The sequence below is a fragment of the Pteropus alecto genome, unplaced genomic scaffold, assembly GCF_000325575.1.
Source record: "Pteropus alecto unplaced genomic scaffold, ASM32557v1 scaffold1244, whole genome shotgun sequence".
Classification (NCBI taxonomy): Eukaryota; Metazoa; Chordata; class Mammalia; order Chiroptera; family Pteropodidae; genus Pteropus; species Pteropus alecto.
In genome coordinates, this window is record NW_006435702.1 from 54903 (window position 1) to 60643 (window position 5741).

Genomic DNA, 5741 nt, shown 5'->3' on the forward strand with positions numbered 1-5741 from the left:
ATAAATATCTAGAAGTAATATCTTAAACTGCTTTTCAAAAAACCTTAAACATTTTTACTTAAAACACTCTAAATTATTAACTTTCTGTCATCACAAAATTCCACAGTTAATTATACAAACTGATTATTTAACTTATTTACATATTTGCCAGATTCTTTGATCCTGATGTCTTCTTGCATTATTGACTGATCTTTTGGGATTACTTTTTTCTATCTGGGCTATATTCTTTAGAAGTTTCTTGAGTAGGTGTCTACTAGGGTAAATTATTCAGAGGTCTTTATTTCACACTTGGCCTTAAAGGGTAATTGTGTTGGCCACAAAATTCTGTGTTGAAAGTCATCTTCTTGCAACACGTTGAATATATAATGTATCTTCTGTCTTCCCTTATTGCTTTAAGATGTTGGCTATTAGGTTGTTTTCAATTGTAAATGATCTTTCTTTTCCCTATGACTTCATTTAAATGTTTCTCCTTGATATGAGAATTTAACCAAATGTCAGAAAATGTATTTTTTTTAATCACCAGATAACATATTAGTTTCTGGTATACACTATATTCATTTAATATTTGTATATATTGCTCAATGAGCACCTCAATAACTCTAATTAATATCTGTCATCATACAGTTACAAAATTTTGTTCTTGTGATGAGAACTTTTAAGATCTACTTTCTTAGCAACTTTCAAATATGCAATAAATATTATTAACTATAGTCACCATGCTGTACATTACATACCCATGACTTATGCATTTTATAACTAAAAGTTTACACCTTCCGATGTCCTTCATCCATTTTTCACACCCTCCACACCTCACCTCTAGAAACCACCACCAATCTATTCTCTTTATCTATAAGCTCATCTTTTTTTTTAATTTTATATTTCACATATTAGTGAGATCATATAGTACAATAATTCCCTCAAGGTCTATCCATTTTGTGCAAAAATTGTAAGATTCCATTCTTTTTTATGGTTGAATAATATTTCATTATAGATAGATAGATGATAGATAGATAGATAGATAGATAGATAGATAGATAGATAGATAGATAGATGATAGATAGATACATTTTCTTTATCCATTCATTCATCGATGGACACTTAGGCTGTTTTCATGTCTTGGTATTGTAAATAAAGCTGTAATGAACATGGAAGCGGTGCACATATCATTTTGAACTAGCATTTTCACTTTCCTTAGATAAATACCCAGAAGTGGAATTGCTGGATAATATGATAATTTTATTTTTAGTTTATTGAAAAATCTCCATACTGTTTTCCTTTGTGGTTGCACCAATTTACAATCTCACCAACAGTGCACAAAGGTTATTTTTTTGTCTACATCCTCACAAACACTTATCACTGTCTGTCTTTTTGATAATAGCCATTCTAACAGGTGTGAGGTGATATCTCATTGTGGTTGTGATTTTCATTTTCCTGATAATTAGTGATGTTGAGCACTTTTTTATGTACCTGTTGGTCATTTATATGTTATCTTTAGAAAAGTATCTATTCATATCTTCTGCCCATTTCTAATTGGATTGTTTGTTTGTTTGTTTGTTTGTTTGTTTGTTTGTTTGCTATAGAGCTGTGAGTTCTTTACGTACTTTGAATATTAACCCCCTATCAGATATACAATTTGCAAATATTTTCTCCCATTCAGTAGGTTGCCTTTTCATGTTGATTTTCTTTGTTGTACAGAAGGTTTTTAGTTTGATGTAGCCTCATTTGTTTATTTTTACTCTTATTGCCTTTGCTCCTGGTGCTAAATCGAAAAAAATCACTGCTAAGATTGGTGTCAAGGAGCTTACCAGTGTTTTCTTCTAGGAGTTTTATAATTTCAGGTCTTACATTCAAGTCTTCAATCCAGTTTAAGTTAATTTTGTGTCTGGTATAAGATAGTGGTCCAGTTTTCCTAATACCATATATTGAAGAAACAGGCTTTTCCCCAGTATATATTATTGGCTCCTTTGTCATAAATTGATTGGCCATATATGTGTCCATTTGTTTCTGGGCTCTCTATACTGTTTCATTGATATATGTGTCTATTTTTATGCTGATACCATACTGCTTCGATTACTATAATTTTGTAATATAGTTTGAAATCAGGAAGCATAGTTTCTCCAGCTTTGTTCTTCTTTCTCAAAATTTCTTAGTCTAGTCACAGTCTTTTATGCTTCCATACAAGTTTTGGTCCATTTTTGTGAAATATGCCATCTGGATTTTGATAGAAATTGCATTGAATTTGTAGATGGCTTTGGGTAGTATGGACATTTTAACAATATTAATTCTTGCAATCCATGAGCATGAAATATCTTCCCATTTATTTTTACTCATTCAATTTCTTTCATCAATATCTTGTAGCTTTCAATGTACAGATCTTTCACCTCCTTGATTAAATTAATTCTGAGATATTTTAATTTTTTTGATGTAATTGTAAATGAGGTTATCTTTTTTTTCTTTTAGATAGTTTGTTATTAGTATATAAAAACACAACAGATTTTTTTATATTAATTTTGTATCCTGCAACTTTAGTAAATTCGTTCATTAGTTCCAAAAGTTTTTTTTTTATTTTTTTGGTGAAGTTTTTAGGATTTTCTCTATATAATATTATGTCATCTGCAAACAGTGACAGTTTTACCCTTTCCTTTCTGATTTGAACTTATTTTAATTCTTTTTCCTAATTGCTCTGGTTAGACTTCCAAAACAATGTTGAATAAAAATGACCTGAATGGTCATCTTATTCTTGATCTTAAGGAAAATACTTTTAGCTTTTCCCCATTGAGTGTGATATTAACTGTGGGTTTGTCATATATGGCCTCTATTGTATTGAGGTATGTTCCTTCTATACTCACTAAGTTGAGATTTTAATCATAAATGGATGTTAAATGTTTTCAAATCCTTTTATTGCATCTCTTGAGATGATCATGTGATTTTTACCCTTCATTTTGTTAATGTGGAGTATCACCTTGATTAATTTGGGGATGTTGAACCATCTTTACATCCCTGGAATAAATCCAACTTTATTATGTTGTATGATCTTTGAATATATTTTTAATTCAGTTTTCTAATATTTTGCTGAGGATTTTTGAATATATGTTTATCAAAGATATTAGCCTGTAATTTTCTTTTTCATAACATTCTTTTCTGGTTTTGGTATCAGAGTAATGCTGGCCTCATAAAATTAGTGTTGGAGATGAACCTTTTCTTTTTTCTTTATCTTTTTTTTTTAGGCAAGGCAACCCTTGGTTGACCTCACAGATTACAAGGATCTTGTTAGCTTACAATCTCTTATTTTTTTTTATTTTTTATGCCTACAGCACCTGGTCTTCCTAGGTGGTCTCCCATCCAAGTACTAACCAGTCCTGACCCTGCTTAGCTTCTGAGATTAGATGGGATCGGGCTTGTTCAGGGTGGCATGGCCATAGAAACCTTATTTTCAATCCTATCTTAGCTCTAGGTTGTCTCTCAAACCTTTATGATTCTCCAAGCAATCTATTTTATTTTTCGTGGCTTCCAGTAGTTGAGAGTATGCCATGACTCATTAGTGTCTCAAAGGGGAAACTCTCAATCAGTACCTAAATTCAGGCTCATTGAAATCAGATCCTCAGGTGGCAACTTATAACATATGCAGATATATACAGCCTTACGGGATTGAAGGTGTCAGCCCTACTGGCCACCAGTGCTAGGTAATCTAGAGGTATTCCCTGCATGGCAGTTGAAAAAATCAGGGAACCAGATATGTGTATAAACTCCTGTCTGAAAAGTACCAATGAATTGTAGTGAGGCAGAAGGAGAGAACAAAGATGGCATGCACCAGTCCATATTCCCTGAGAACACATTCATAGATCTCTGGACATGTGCCAAACTTGAAGCTTACCCCTCAAACCAAAGCTCCAGGACAAGCTTATGGGTGTTTTTTTTTTTTCCCCACAAAAAGACTAGGGGTATGTTTCAATCTGCTGTCTGTTCAGTGCCCTCAGAGGTAGTATTCTGTCAAGATCTATCTTTATGATTGTTATAGTCTATGGGACCCAGGAACACAAGCCCCCCTGGCCACCAGATGTTCCAGGGACATTCTTTGGGTGACAACCATAAAATAAGAGCATCAGAAGTGAAAACCAGAGCACCAGATAAAAAACAAGGTTAACAGACATGCGTAAAGGTTCCTGTTGGGAGTTACTGGCACTTTGGAGCACAACACAGGGAAAATGAAAAGATAGTGCCTGCTCTCCAAGATTTCTGGGAAAGATTACAGTTACCCCTTAGATATGTGTTTAATTAGAAACCTGATCCCAGGCTGCAGCTATGAATATGTTAATAGGTTTCTTACACAGGAAGACTGAGCTCCTGGGTCTGTTGCCTCTTCTAGTGGCCTGAAGGTGGTAGTCATTAATGGACATTTTCCTGTTGTTTACAGACTTGTGGGACCCATGAGTAAAAGCCCCACTGGACACAAAAGCCAGGCAATGTAGAGGTATCCTCTGGCAGCAGCCACAAAAACTGGGACACCAGATGTGTGTAAAAGCTCCATTCTGGGAGTTACTTGCACTCTGGAGTGCAGAAGAGGGAGAGCCAAAATATAGTGTCCACCAACTGGAGCAAAGCAGAGAGAGAGCCCAAAGCTGGCACCTGGCAGTCTTTGTTCCAGAGATCACCCAAGCAAGCCCTCAATAATGTGTCAAATCAGATGCCTGCCACTTAGGCCAATGCTCAAAACAAGCAAATAAGCCTCTCCCACACAAAGTCTGGGTGCCCCTTGATTGGCCACTTCCACGCTGGTCCCTTGGGTGGCTGAGTCTGTGTGTGAGCCTTTTAAAGGCCATTTCTTAGATCTCTATTGTCTTGTAGTTCTCATGAACATGAGCCTCCTTTGTTTTTAAAGCTAGATGTTTTGGGGATTCATTTCTCAGGTACAGGTTTTAAAAGTTGGAGTGATCGATGTGGGGTACAAGCCCTTTACTCAGTGAGAAAGTTCAGTTTTTGAGTTACCTCCTGACTGTGGGTCAGTCACCCTGCTGGGGGTGGGATTTATGGCAAGACTGTGTCCCAGCCTCTCCTACCTGCTTTGAGGTGGGCCTTTTTCTCTTGTTCGCCTGATGTTTAGGAGTCAGTCAGTTTTTAGGTTTTTTGTTCCCCTCCCCAGAAGAAGTTATTCCATATGTAGATATAGATGTAGATTTTCTGTGTTCATGGGAGGAGGTTAGTTCACCATTTGGAACAAGAACTACATTTCTGTTTATCCCATTTCATATACTGTTTGCTTCTAATGTCTGTAGGCACATCTTTTATAAGGTTTAGAAAATTCTTAGTCATTATCTTTTCAAATATTATCTCTCTTCCATTTTCTTTATTCTCTTTATGTAGGATAATATATTAAAGGCTCTCATTCATCATCAGTATCTATAAACTCCTCTTTTAAATTTTTAATTTTCCTTTGTGTTACATAATGTGTAATTTCATTGGATTGATCTTATAGTTTGCTAATACTTTAACTGTCTAATCTGCTATTTAGCTCATACATTTATTTTTAGCAATTATATTTTTTCAATATTATAAGTTCCATTGGCTCTTTTTCGAATTTACCTGGAAATATATATATAAATTTATATATTTAAACAATTAAATATATAATTTTGTTGCTTATTCATTTTTGGATCTTATATTTCATGAAACAGTTCATACACAGATATAATCTATATCTTATTCCAACAACTAAAGAAAAGTTTTGGGAGTCTAAATATTTT

The 5741-nt window shown here is 34.4% G+C and overlaps 1 pseudogene; it reads right to left on the reverse strand.

The window, feature by feature from the left end:
- Window positions 1–3305: 3305 nt before the first annotated feature.
- Window positions 3306–3424, reverse strand: LOC112479013 (annotated as a pseudogene).
- Window positions 3425–5741: the final 2317 nt, after the last annotated feature.